This window comes from Parasteatoda tepidariorum, chromosome 5 (genome assembly GCF_982258835.1).
Source record: "Parasteatoda tepidariorum strain Cologne lab strain chromosome 5, Ptep-v5.0, whole genome shotgun sequence".
Lineage (NCBI taxonomy): Eukaryota > Metazoa > Arthropoda > Arachnida > Araneae > Theridiidae > Parasteatoda > Parasteatoda tepidariorum.
This window is the reverse complement of record NC_141759.1, coordinates 122757121-122771855: the sequence shown is the minus strand read 5'-3', so window position 1 is coordinate 122771855 and position 14735 is coordinate 122757121. Positions and strand designations below refer to the sequence as shown.

The 14735-nt window shown below is 30.2% G+C and overlaps 1 long non-coding RNA gene across 8 annotated transcripts in view; it reads right to left on the bottom strand.

Moving 5' to 3' along the window:
- The window catches only part of LOC139424883 (uncharacterized), a 180160-nt gene that overhangs the window by 56093 nt on the left and 109332 nt on the right, over positions 1-14735 (bottom strand). For all 8 annotated transcript variants that reach the window (XR_015434258.1, XR_015434262.1, XR_015434263.1 and 5 more), the window contains one exon: positions 2308-2481. This is a non-coding gene — a long non-coding RNA (uncharacterized LOC139424883). The remainder of the gene's footprint in view (positions 1-2307; positions 2482-14735) is intronic.

Genomic DNA, 14735 nt, shown 5'->3' with positions numbered 1-14735 from the left:
TTATTTTTGAGTTTTATGAAAATTTCAAAAAATGTCTTTATTTCATTTGATTCCAAAAAAAAAACTTAAGCCTGTTAACTCTTTTATTAAAAACAATCATTCATTATATCATTTATTATTATAGTAATCATTTATATTATGTTATATAATAGTTATCATTTATATAAGAATTATCATTTAGAAAATAATATAATATGATAAATAATAATGATTACAATATAATGATTATTATTTAGTAATCTTTATTATTATTAATCATATTATTATTACAAAAGTAATATATTTCTCATAATATTTTTCAGTTTGTTTTAGTTTAACATTTTTGTTTATTTTCTCATACAACTCTTCAATTAAATTACTTATTAAAATGTTCAATATTGAATTTCTGAATGTTTAAAGGCACTGAAGCATAACACAAAGAATTTAATTTTACATGCCTGATTTTAGCAATGTACTGCCCATTATTAATATACACATTTTTGAGGAGTACGTTTAAATTAAATCTGACTTATTTGCAATTTCAGTCTTGTGTATTTTTGTTGTACTCATTTTTGTTGATTTGTTTTGTCATAAATTTTATTTTCCTGTGCTTTGCGTTTAAATATTTTTTTCTTTACAAATTTATTTCAACTTATGTAAATAAGGGAATGGGAAAAAAACTGAAGTGTTGCTATTTGATTGAAATATCTTTTTTAACTTATATATAAAATTTATTAAAGAATATCCGGACATAATCTGAATTCATGAGAAATTTGTTCATTTAAATTAATGCTTTTTTCTTTTTCTTTCATTTAAAAAAAAAGTATGATTTTGCTTTATTTTATAAAGATAAGGTTCTTTATTGATCTCTTTTTTTATTGAATGTGCTTCTTTAATATATTACAGGATTCATGAAGTCTTGGTTAAAATCATGTTTCAAGTGACCTTTTTATTATGAAGTCTTTTTCAGAAAATAACTTTTTGCAAAATGTAGTTAAACTTGTCATTGATAAAAATTATTTATCTGCAGTCAATTTGTAATAACTTAAGTCTAGAATGACCAAGAAAAACAAATTCGTCTTTCAGAAGGTTTGGGCTTTCAAACATTGATTTTACATTTTTATTTATTTTTCTTCACAGAGAATTGATTCTTCAGAGGCAAAAAAAAAAAATTCTCCAAACAAGAAATTTTCATTTTTTGGTTTAAAATTACCCTTAATATTATCTTCTTTTTTTTAAGTTACTATGGCTTTTTCAAAATATTTTTGGAAAGTAAAGTTTATATATTGTTAAAAGTTTTTCGTTAATAATTTGAATTTATAAAATTCATGAATAAAATATAATAGCTTATGCTCTAAAAAATAATAAAAATTTGTTGAAATAGTTATAATTTATGAAACTAAATTTCAGTTGCATTTCATAAACTTAGGAAATCCTAAGTAATTATCAAATTGACTTATAAAGTTATTTATTATATTTAACATAACAGAAAATGTTACTGTTGATTTTTTTGCAGGGAACTTTAACTAAATATTGAATTGCGAATAAATTTTTTTTTTATTATTATATAATTTTATTTTATTATTTTTATAAGCATGTATTAAAATAAGTCCTTTTAAAGACGTCGCAATTCGATAGTTTACACAATGTCTTCCTTTAGTTGCGTGTTTTTCCACTCTCAAAATCCGTTAAAACATCAAATAATAAGAACTAGATCATTTTTTTCTGACGAAATATTACCATATATAGATAAAATGTAGTCTAGAATTCTAGAAAAGTCTAAGAATTTTATTTTTGAAATTTCATGAACTTGATGATAAAACAAGTTTGAAAAAAGGTTTAAAAAATCATTTGCTCTAAAGATTACGCCTTTACTGATCTCTAAAAAAAATTTTTTTAAATATGTTTTGCATATTGGTTTATAAATTATTTTACACGAGCAGTTTATTAACAATATTAGATGTAAAAGCTGAATTAATCATATTTCTTATTGAAAATGCATATTAACAAAATCCTTAAGGACTTATGCATTATCAAGACTTCATATATTTGACAGAGCAATCAGATTGTTAAATTAAATTATTGATACGAACAAAAGGTTCCATTTTAGTACAAGTTCCCCCCCCCCTCGTCATTTCTATGGTGTTTCTAGTTTAAGAAGATATAAAATTTATGAAAAGTTCCATTTATCTCTTTTGAAGTTGTGTTGTAATATAGGTACTGTAGTTGATAATAAATTCTATTTCCTTTTAATGTAATAAAGTAAGAATTCGGTTCATTGTTCCTGTACAGAAAGGTGCAATAAAAGTTGTTATTGTAAATACTTGCCTCATTGTTTTTCTTTGCTAGTTGCAGCGCTCACTCTGCTCGGCTTCTGCTCAGGTGCGTCCTCTCAGAGAAATTCCATCCAGCAGATGATGTCATAGCAATAGATCCATCAAAGTGGGAATCAAGTGCAGACTCCGGAATTTGAAGTAATGTCCATCACCAAACATTTGGGAACTGAAAAAAGTGTGAGGAGCTTTGTTAATAATTTATATATATATAAATTATTAACAAAAATTGTAAAATTTAATGCATTTTGCATTACAAATTTCGTCAAATTCAATCTTTCTTTTTAACTCAAATTAAAGGTCTCGTGATTTATTTTTCCGGAATATAAACGGTTACAAATACTTGAAGTTAGAGATTTTTTTTACACGCCGGGAATTTTTCTATATGTATATTTGAGATTTAACAAGTCTACGAATTGAAATGTGATTATTTTAACACAATTCAACAAACTATTATATATACTTACGTAGTAACTTATAGCGCCACTTTGTGGGCCCCCTATTAAACCTATAATTATTTCCTTTTGTAGGGTACGCTAGTACCCGGTAATATAATACGTGGTCCAATTTAAATATTAAGGGGAGATATAGGGCCATGTTGTAATACAAAATATTGGCTTGGAATTTCATCATTTTAACGCTATTTAACACACTTTTATATATATATATATATATATATATAAATATATATATATATATATATATATATATATATATATATATATATATATATATATATATATATATATATATATATATATATACTTACGTAGTAACCTATAGGGCAACATTGTGTACCCCTAATAAGCCTATAATTATTTCCCCTGGTAGGGTACACTATTACCCGTAATTTTGAACCGAAGGGAACTCCTGTATCACGTATTTGGAGAAATTTACCTTCGTAGAGGTTTTTTTGATGCAACTAACCCTCATTGGTGCATCATGAAGAAGAAAAGTTCCCACGGTTAGCCTGACGAATATGGGGGCCAATGATCCGTATACCGCTGAGGACATTTTACGTCAAGCACTGTAATCGGTGCGAGCTAGGTGCGAAATTTGTATCGACTAGTCACAGTTGGGATTCGAACCAGGTTCACAATATTGGAAGGCAAACGCCTTATCCCCTGAAAATGTGCACGTGCATTATCAAAAAACGCGTTTATGTTTTGGATATTTCACGAATTTATGCTTAAAGAGCCGCGATGGCTCAGGGGATAGAGCGTTCGCTTTCCAATAAGGCGAACCTGGTTCGAATTCCAGTCGATACGAATCCCGCATCCGGCTTCCACCGACCACAATGCTGACGTGAAATATCCTCAGTGGTAGACGGATCATGGGTTAGAGTCCCTTTGCCATCTGGCTAATAGTGGGAGGTTCTTGCTGTCTTCTTCTCCATGTAACGCGAATGCGGGGTAGCTCCATCCCGAAGACAAATTTCTCCCAATACTCGATCCAGGAGTTCCTTGTCTTCTGGATTGGGCTAAAAATTACAAGGCTACAGAGTTGAACATTAGTAGTCGTAAATCCATAAAGTTGGGTTGGCTGTTCAACGACGGTTATAAAATAAAATTTAAGCTTAAACAAAAAAAAAAAAAAAAAAAAACTCCGGATCCGAACCATTGCGAAATAAGACCATTGAGATCTCCAAAGTCTTTAATCGACGTCACAAACAGTAGTTGTTAACCGACAATTTTAAATATTTGTTATTGAACTTCGTTTTTTCCATCGGTTATGCTATATCATTGTATAAATAATATTGTATTTATACATGTACAGTACCGAAATGTAAAAGTTTTTGTAAGAATGGGCCTAATGTTTTAGATTACAAATTACCCGTTAATAAGGAGTTAAGACAAAAATGGAATCATTCGATTCTGTCGTATGCCTGTTAAGGCAGAGGCGTGCGATTGTTCTTGTTTTCCAAAAGCACCTATGACCAGGAATTCTACTTCTGCCACACCATACGTCACACCCGTTTATAGGGCGGACCAATTCATACATCCATTCATTCATCCCCAGATTGTCATTTTGACCTGAATCAGAGGACGATCCATCGCCAGGTCTGTACCCTCAGAGGTATAATTTGTTATGAGAACATGGTGAACATTCTGACTCGGCAGATTTAACGTGCATCAGTCACCATTTACTACACGGGGAGTCTTCGGCCGGCGAATACACGAACTCTCGGACATGGTCCCGGCGCCCTACCGACCAGGATATCCCGGCCTTAAACCAGGTTTTTCATGAAGATTGGCATCAGATGAAACCGTCACACATAATATCCCCATTTTAAACATTTCAAAAAAGCAAAAGTGTGATCTTAATTACCAACTCAGTATATTTTAGGTAATAAAAAAATACTGATTAGAAATGTGGAAACTTTCACACATTCTTCTATTCAATGCTTACATTTAAAAAGTCGGAATGGCTTAATTCTAAAAAAAAAAAATCTGCATGAAGTCTTTTCATCTTGAGATTTCAGTCCCGCTGAAATGTATTAAATCCTAGCAATATGAATTAAACTCACATTTCTTAAGAGTTTCAGCTCTATACATATTTCTGAATAAAAATCGCATTTTTTTTAGTCATTTAAAGCTCTGGCCCCTGGAGTATTCAGTCATAAGATCTTCATATAAATTAATAAAATTTTCCGTTACAGTTTTCGAATTTATTTTTTTATAGTTTTAACTAAGGAAATAAGAATTTCAATTAAGGAATTAGTACTTTCACAAGGATCTGCGTTTGTGTAATAATCAAAAGCTTTGAAAGCTATAAAATCTTCAGCGCAATGGGAACTATTTGCTGTTTTAATAGAATTGTATTTCGAGGATATAAAGCAGTTCAGAAAACTTCATTGTTAGTGTGTACACTTTTGTCAGTAGAAAATTATCTTTGTCGAGATTGCTTAGCATAATGGAGAATTTGTATAGCTAGAATATTACGTTCGTGTAATAATGGAAGATTAAGATTTAATAATGGTTTTGACAAAGTCTTTCAGCATTTGGAAAACTAGAATTCTGACGAAACTAAGTGAACCATTTGGACAGTTTATTTTATTCAGAAAATTTTGTTCTATTGAACTTACTCTCAAAATGTTAAACAATTTTTTTTTTTTTTTTTGATTTTGAAAGTTTTAAAAATGCTCTAAAAAACTTTACTAGTCTAATTTTTAAATACAAAAACTGTTTAGATGTGGTAACCAGGTGTATAAAGAGCTTTCAATGAATAAGAAGAATTACATAAAATAACAAAATTTAGTTTAACATACTAGTACACAATGAGAAAAATTCTTTAACCGACGCAGATCAGACGCCAGTATTTCTTATATATTTTTTCAAGATCTCTAATTACAAGTGAAAATATATTTTTAATTCTAAAAACAATTCAATAGTTACTGAAAAATCGTCACTTTATACTAAACTATAAAAGCCAAATACGAAATTTTCAGTCATATTTCCAAAATTTGATTTTTTAAATTATCCGTAAAATTGGAAAATTAGGAATGATATTTAATAATGGTTTTAAAAAGATCTCTGCCCTCCGCACCAGTATTTGGAAAATTCTGAAGCAACTAAGAGAAACATTTGAGCAGTTAAATAAATTCTTTAAATTTGGTTCTATTGAACCTAGTCTCAAAATTTAGCTTAAAATTTTTTTGAAACTTTTTAAATTAAATTTTAAGTAACTTTATTAGTCTAATCTTTAAATACAAAAACTTTTTAAATCCGGAAACTACGTGTAAAAAAGCTTTCAATGAATAAAAAGAATTACATAAAATAACGAACTTAGTTTGTTAGCCTACCAACGCACAATTCCTTAAAGTTTGACGTAGGTGAGCCAGTTTTTCTTTTATATACTTTTGACACATTAATTGCAAGTAAAAATATATTTCGGTATAATAAATCCTAAAATCAGTCTAATATTTACTAAAAATCTAAAATAATCTGAAATCTATACTGAAATACATAATCCAAAAAGTAGTTTTAATTTTTTTTATTTATAGTCAAAAATTTAATAATTGATTTTGTTAATTAAGGAAACTTCAATGATGAATTACTATTTCTTAGATGTAATAAATTTTTAATAAGTGTAAATTTTTAAATTTAGAAGTGAGCCGCGTTGCAAGAATTTTACCTTTACAGCAACAAAAAAAATTGACATTCTCAATTTCATAACCAAGAATGATCAAAATTCTAACTATAATACAGGGTGTTTATAAAGTCCAGGACCCATTCTGATGTTTAATAACTCATAAAATAATAAAGATAGATTAAAATTAATAACATAAATGGTTAGATAGACTCAAAAAGTTCCATGACCCTTGTCAATAAACTTCCATGCGTGCCCCCTTCGTGGCACGGAAAATATCAAGTCGATAGTCAATTTCACGCCAGGTAGCTGCAAGCATGTCTGCATCCATGTCGGCGAATTGGATCTCCCCGCCCAATCCATCTTCCTGGAAAATGGCCATTCAAAGAACTACGAACGATGATACCCCAATGAGGTGGTGCACCATCTTGTTGCAAAGAGACATGTGTCTGAAGCTTTTCTAGTTGTGGAAATACGAAGTTTTCGTTCGTAGTTCTTTGAATGACCATTTTCCAGGAAGATGGATTGGGCGAGGAGGTCCAATTCCTTGACCACCCAGATCACCTGATATAACGCCACTGGACTTTTTTCTTTGGGGATTTATAAAGGACAATGTTTACAGGAGGATCGTGTCGAACATTGATAACCTAAAAGCCAGAATTACAACCGCAATAGCCTCTGTGCATGCCGACATGCTTGCCGCTACCTGGCGTGAAATTGACTATCGACTTGATATTCTCCGTGCTACGAAGAAAACACACGTGGAAGTTCATGGACAAGGGTCATGAAACTATTTGAGTCTATCTAACCATTTATGTTATTAATTTTAATCCATCTTTATTATTTTATGAGTTATTAAACATCAAAATGGGTCCGAGACTTTATAAACACCCTGTATTTTCAATTGTTTTGACTTTTATGCAATATAATGAAAAAGTAAGACATGTTTAATACAATTTCTGCTTCAAAGAACTAATAACACTTCATTAACTTTATTGGAAATGCGTACACTTTAATCAGTCATATGCTTATCATAATGGAGAATTTATAGAACTAAAATATTACGTTCGTGTCACAAAGGAAAATTAAAAATTGAAATTTAAGAAAAGGTCTCTTCCCATCCCTTCAACATTTGGAAAATTGGAATTCTGAAGAAACTAAGTGAATCATTTGAACAGTTGATTTCATTTAGTAAATTTTGTTCCATTTAACCCAGGGCTCGAAAAACCGCACGTCCGCCCGTCCTCGGCGGTCAAAAATTCCCCGCGGACAGCAAATTTCTCGAATCCGACGTCCGCGCGGACGGCCATTTTCCCGTTGATGTTCGTGATACATTTTCAATTTTTGTCATCTTACAAGAGTCAAGCACCTCACTTCTAAAATGACCCTCTAATCTAGAAATCCCGTTAATTCCTTCGTCAGACCAAATGCGCATGCTCACGTAATTGGTAAACAAAAGAAAAGTTGATCTGTGCATGTGCATTTGGACAGGTCTTAAACAAGAAGCGTAAACGCAATTATGAAAATCTACCTAAATTTAGATAGAGTCGTTGTACGTAAAAATAAGATCATTACATCAAAAGTTATTCAAAATGGTTCGTTTTTAGTGTGCACTGTACATATAAGGCAAGCTAATCTAGATGATAGTGCAGAATTTATTTTGTTGTTAGGTAGTCTTACAGATATGTGTAGCATGTTCATTTGTTATTTCTTGTTTACTGTTGTCTTATTTCAGCCAAAAACTTTTTATCAGTGATCGAACTTACGACGATTTTCAATGATATTCCCTACATTAGGTTAAAATTGAGGCGAACTTTAATAAGTGGTTTTTAAATTTTTAGGTACTTTCTTGAATTCACACTCATTCTGATTGAACGCAACAGTCTTTGCAGAAACTCATCGAATGCAATACGTTGAACACATTTCTGATCCTCATAAAGTAATAAATTGTCCTCCCGGTCAAATGACCGGTTGTGGTAGAATACAACAAGTATTATTCGAAACAAACAAAATATAAAAAAAATTATATAGATTATTAACTGTATATAATTGTTAGAAAAAGTCAGGAAGTCAAATGTGCAAAAAGATCATTTTCGATGTTCTTAAACGGTTATTTGAGGTATGTTTAGTGTTAATTTGGAAAACGCTTTAAAGCAAATTTAAATGTTTTGTTTTCCAGATAATATTATAGTTAAAACTTTGCTTAGACAGAACTTCTTTTTGGCAAGTGGGTTAAAGAAGAACTACAATGGATCATAAATTTGACGCGATGTGATATTTTGGCTATTTTTTCTTAGGTGGGTTTAGTTCACAAACATTTTTGTTTGGCTAGAATAGTCTATTGATTTCCTCTACTGGGCTAATGTTTATATCTGAAACTTTTGGTTGCCAACTTCAAAATTAGCCAAAATGTGTTTTGATGGATAATTTGATTTGTTAACTATATTCAACAATTAGCTTTAATTTGAAGGAAAACTTAAACCTGCGATTTATGTATCCAAAATTAGCTAAATTATTTCATATAGTATAAAAAAAAGAAAGATAATATAAATATTTAAGGAAGGGCGCCAGTACGAGATCTGCCATAGGCGCCTCTAATTCCATCTGACTATCTAGTTTCCAATCGTATCGTGGGTTTCGCGCTCAAGCGATTTACGGCAATGGATTGTATGCGTTTTGTGCTTGCACATTTTTGTTCTATTACCCTCACATTGTATATATATATATATATGCACACAATATAAGAAAAATAATCTGTATTCACACAGATTCCCAAGAAATCCATGCGGATTTTTGATCGTTTTTTCAATGTGGCTTATGAAATTTCAACATTTTGAATATAATGTAATGATAATCGAATTTTGAATTTGATTTATCACTTTCTTTTACGAGACAGTTTCATTGCAAAACCAAAAATTTTTTTTGTACTTATTTTGGGCCATTACCAAAAATTGGTTCAAGGTCGGAGTGTCCCTTTCAAGTAATCCCTTTTTTTGACCCTCAATATAGTTATTCCATCAACGACGTTTTCCAATGTCCTTAGTTGTTGTTGGCCATTTCTGCAATATTTAGTTTAATTTCCGATATTTCGATGCGATATTATTACGAAACGCAAATTTTGAATTTGAATGATCACATATTGACGTGTGAAAATCAAGTTTCGATCGTAAACCTACGTTGTCTTAATCTCTTTTTTTTCCGACCCTGTTTTTTGAAACTCCACTATTTTCAACGTATTACGATACTCGAATTCCGAGTTATAAAATAATCCCATTTTAACACGCTTAATTTAGCGACTATTCCAATGGGAATACATTTCCTCTTAGTTTTTCACTTTTTTTGTACGAGATTAAGACACCTGAATTTCGAATTATAGAGCAAGCACATTCTGACGCATTTTATTTGCGGCATTCACTAATGAATCGACGTCGTTTACTGATCTTTGTTCAGTTCTGCTTCGGGTTTTTTTAATATAAGATTCTAATATATGATATTTTGACACGCGATTAAAAAACTTAATAATCAATTTTTGATATTGCTCACGAAACTTTTAATACAAATTAACATCCGTTTCCGTGCATTTTTTATGAATTTATCCATTGCTACTTAGCCATTTCATATGATTTTTATTTTTTTAAAATCTGATATTTTATACAAATTTGTTTAATAGATATTATGTCGCAATATTGGCAATAATATTTTCTTTAAATTAATATTTCTTTTAAAGTTGTCCTTTTTTCTGTTAATTGTAATTTATAGTTATTTTTTGTTAAAATAGTAGACATAGTTATCTCGCATCGACCTTAATTGCAAATAGTCGAATTTTAGTTGCCATTACAGAATTTTTCTCTTCTCTCTTACAAAAATAAATCTAAAATTGCAAGAAAAACAATCAGAAATCAAATATAATATATAATAATATATAATAATATATAGTATATAATAAGTATTACAATATACAATATATAATAAGTATTTCAAAGCTCACAAGTTCGAAAATTCGCAAGAACAGTTAGAAAGAGGGTAACTCAAAAGAGATGGATTAAATTCTCAATAAATTTTTGATTTTTGTCTGATAGGTTAACAAAAAAATTGGTTGGTTAACAATTTTCTAAAAAATCTAAGGGAAAATTCTAATTCGTAGTTTCTTGGTTAAAAATAAAATTAAATACTATTTCCGTATTTTTTTAGCGGATGGAATAACTATTAAAAAAAGGCTATTGTTTAGAGTAAAAATTTAATCGTGTTTTCTAGGTCAAAATAAGCTAAAACTCCTTTTGGTCATATTTTTTGGGTGGAAAGATTAACGATTTTTTTTTTAATTTTGTTTTGGGAAAAAAAATTCAGACATTTAAAAAAAAATTTCTAACATTTTCGTTGTAACCTAGTCTTGGTGGATGCTCGAACGCAAAAACGCAAGATAGTGAAAGCAAGAGAGTGATTACATGAAAAATGATTAAGTAAAAAATTATTACGTAAAAGTGATTACGTAAAGGGTGTTTACGTAAAAAGTGATTAAGCAAAATGTTTACTCAAAAAATGCTTACTTAAAAAATGTTGACATAAAAATTATTACTTGAAAAAATGATTAGCCGAGTGGAAATCGAAATATTGGGTTCAAATCTAGACATAATCTTTGGGTCCGTGCTTCCTTATTCTGTACCATCTGATTTTTTGGAGTTCAAAAGAAATATTACTTTGTATTGAGCGCACCAGCCTGCATATATGTATGTACGAATGAATAAATCATGGCAATACTTCATGCGTCTTCACGTTTAACCTGATAAATAATCTGAAGTATTAAGTTAGTGGGTTGGATTCCATCTCTAGTTTCTTGTCCTTTAATGGCCAATGGGTGTTCTTTTGAAATGTGCACACAAGCCTTTATTTATTTATAGTTGCAGATGTGCAGACATGTAAGCTCATCAGAAAGTACGACTGTATCCTGTAATCCTTTGCTTTAATTTATCAAATGTTTACAAAAAACTGTTGTGGCCACTATATTTTTCAGCAGGTTAGTCGAGGGCTTATACTGTCTTAATATTGATCAATATTTAAAAGCAATATTAAATTTTTCAGTTTTTAAATTGTAATTAGCAACATTAATTATCATTCTTAATTTTAGAATTGCTTTTCTTTATATTGTTTGTTTTTGCAGTACGCATCATAAATAATAGATGCCAAATTTAACTAAAACACATTATGTATAAATTATAAATAAATGTAAATGGTGGTAATTAAATGTGTACATTCATCAAGCTATTAATTTCGGTTCAATCCACGTCTAAATTTCGACTACGAGAATACGTTTCTAAGATACGTTTCTTGATGGTTGTTTCGTAGATGTCTGCTAAAGCCCACCGCTTGTATTAGCCATATTACGTCTATCATAGATATCTTTAAGACGTCTATACTTGTTGAGGATTTATAATACCAGATGGAGCTGAGCACAAACAATTTTTTTTATTATTTTTTTTCTGCACTTCTTAAGTTTCAGTTTAGATTTAACCTACTGAACCACAGTGGAATAAAATAATTTGAATCATTTCAATTTGTGTAATTATTGTTGAATTCGAGTTATGGTGCTACACCGGCCGAAAAATAGGCCACCTGCATGAAATATGAGTTAACATTTGTTTTGTTTTGGTCTCCCTTAAGTCGGTAATTTATTTTGATATTTTATTGTATTAATTGTATTGTATTTATTATAGTAACGTGCGAGCTGTTTATAATGGATGATTTTGAAAAATTAAAGTCCAAACGGGTTGTAATCAGACAGCTGATTACAAAATTAATAAATAAAATTGACAAATTGTTATTAGAAATACTTCCTGATGAGACCTTGTATGATTCACTAAATCAGTTAGTTGAAAAAAACGGAACTTTAAAGGATCTTGATTTGAAAATTGAAAATTATTTTGATAAAAGCGATGAATTAGAGAGTGAAATTATACAAAGTCAAGAGTATCAAGATCGAGTAGTGGCTTATAAAGGCAAAATTGAAAGATATTTACTGAAATGCCAGACTACAAGACAGGAAGTAACGGTTAATAGTGGTAATAATAATTTACAAGAAAATATAACTTATGGAAATATCTCGCATGTTGCTAACGTTAAATTACCTAAATTGGAGATAAACAAATATTTTGGTGATGCTTGTGAGTGGCACAATTTCTGGAATAGCTACAACATAGCTATACATAGTAATGAGAGTCTTAAAAAAATTTATAAATTTAATTATCTTAAGATGTATTTAGGGGGAATTGCTTTGAGTGCAATTTCTGAATTCTCATTAACTGAAAGTAATTATGATTCTTCTAGTTGGAGTTGCTTACCGAAAGATTTGGTAGGCAAGATTTAATTATTAGTAGTCATATGAATAAAATTTTATCAATTAATTCTGTAAGAAATTCATATGATATTAAAGCTCTACGTAAGTTCTATGACGAATGTGAAATCCACATTCACAGTTTGCAATCAATGAATATAACAAAAGGTAGCTATGGTAATTTACTCTGTCCTGTTATTTTACAAAAGCTACCAGAGGATTTAAATTTAGATTATAATAAAAATAGAAAATCAAGTGTAGATTTTGACATTGATGAACTAATTTCATTTATTAGAAAAGAGGTAGAATGTAGAGAAGCCTCACATGTGTTGTCTAATAGTTCTAAAAAACAAAGTGTTCATTTTGAAACACAGCAACGTTCGGAAAGCCACAGTAAACATAATTATAATCGAAAGTTCTCATCTTCCTCTGCATTAGTTTCGGCATCTAACAACATATTTTGTTTGTTTTGTAATTCCAAAAATCACGAATCGAAAGATTGTTCTCTGACCATCGAAGAAAAAAAAAAAACGCTAAAAGATCAATTTCGCTGTTTCCGCTGCTTAAAGAAATACCACACATCTATTAAAATCTTCCCCTTAACGTCCGGCAGATGGCGCAGCGCCGCAACTGTTGTGTCTGTTTTGTTTTGCAAATGTAAGAAAGCGTAGAGGTGCGCGCAAATGAGCCTGTGCAATTATGATATCTGTAAATATTGTTTTAAATAAATAATTAATATTATTATCTTCTTACTCCCCCCCCCCCAAACGAGTTACTCGACACATGAAAAAATGATGTGATTACAACAAAAATCAGAAGTGGGATGAAAACCCCGTGAAAGAACCTAACGTAAACTCAAGGTATGTCTTTCTTGATTTTAAAATTATGCATGAGTCGGTATTATGAATTAAAGAAAGTACTACGTATTTTAAGAAAGTAAAAAGTATTTTATGGAAGTCAAACGTATTTTAAAAAAAGTGAAAAGTATTTTATGAAAGTATTACGTATTTTAAGGAAGTAAAACGTATTTTAAGAAAGTAAAAAGTATTTTAAGAAAGTTTAACGTATTTCTATAAACTATCAAAATGTCTTTTCTGGGAAAAGGCAGAAAAAATGATTTGATTGAACTGGCTAGCGAAATAGGTGAAACTGTACCACCCAATGCAGTGGTAATAGAAATTAAGAATATTATCACAAAAAGTAAAAATTATGAGGAAACATTCGTTAAACAAATTTTAGAGCGGATAATTGAAGAAAGAATCCAACGCGAAGAAAATGAAAGTAAAGAAAAATAAAAACTGTTAGAGTTTCAAGAACAGGAAAAATTAAAACAATTAGAATTGCAAGAACGAGAAAAAGTTAGAGAATTGGAAGTACAAGAACGTGCAAAACAACGCGAGATAGAGGAACGACTTAAGCTTAAGGAAATCGAAGACCGTGAGAAACAGAGAAATTTTGAGTTGCAAAAACTGCAATTGCAAAACGAAAATAAAATTGTATGCCAAACGTCAAATGAAGGTAATACTACGGTGCCAGAATCAAATATAAAGACTATTGATTTTCGAAATCTAATGCAAAAATTCGATGTAAAGGAATCCGAGATTTCGTCATTTTTAATATTATTTGAGAGACAGGCAAAACGAGTAGGGCTAGAAGAAGGCGATTATGTTTTTCACCTATTAGGATTGTTACCCCTCGAAATAACTCAATTAATTGCTAGAGAATCTGAGGAAGAGGCTAGTAATTACGCATTCGTTAAAAAATTATTGCTAAAACGTTTTAAGTCAAGTCCAGAAAAATTTCGTCAAAAGTTTGTTAGTCACGTTAAAGATTCAAAAAGTACATGGTCAGATTATGTTTTCGAAACACGTAACTTTTTTAATGAGTGGTTGTCAGGGTTAAAAATAAATGATTTAGATTCATTAAAAGAACTAATAATAACGGACCAATTGAAAAAACGCGTCCCAGGTTTAATGCGAGAGCATTTTATTGATTCATGGCCTAAT